Below are 245 nucleotides of genomic sequence, written 5' to 3'. Positions count from 1 at the left end.
GATTTTCTGAATATAATAGATAAATCTCACTTTCAAGGAAATGAAACAATTTAAAATATACCCGGCAAAGAGCCGGGCACGGTGGCTCACACTTGTAATCCCAATGAATCGTGAGGCTGAGGCAGGCGGATTACTTGAGCCCAGGAGTTCAAGGCTGTCATAAGCTCTGATCATATCACTGCATTCTAGCCTGGGCAACAGAGCAAGACCCCGACTCTAAAAAATAAAAATAAATTAACAAAATA

Source organism: Theropithecus gelada, chromosome 11, assembly GCF_003255815.1.
Source record: "Theropithecus gelada isolate Dixy chromosome 11, Tgel_1.0, whole genome shotgun sequence".
NCBI classification, from domain to species: domain Eukaryota; kingdom Metazoa; phylum Chordata; class Mammalia; order Primates; family Cercopithecidae; genus Theropithecus; species Theropithecus gelada.
This window is presented reverse-complemented; position numbering follows the sequence as displayed.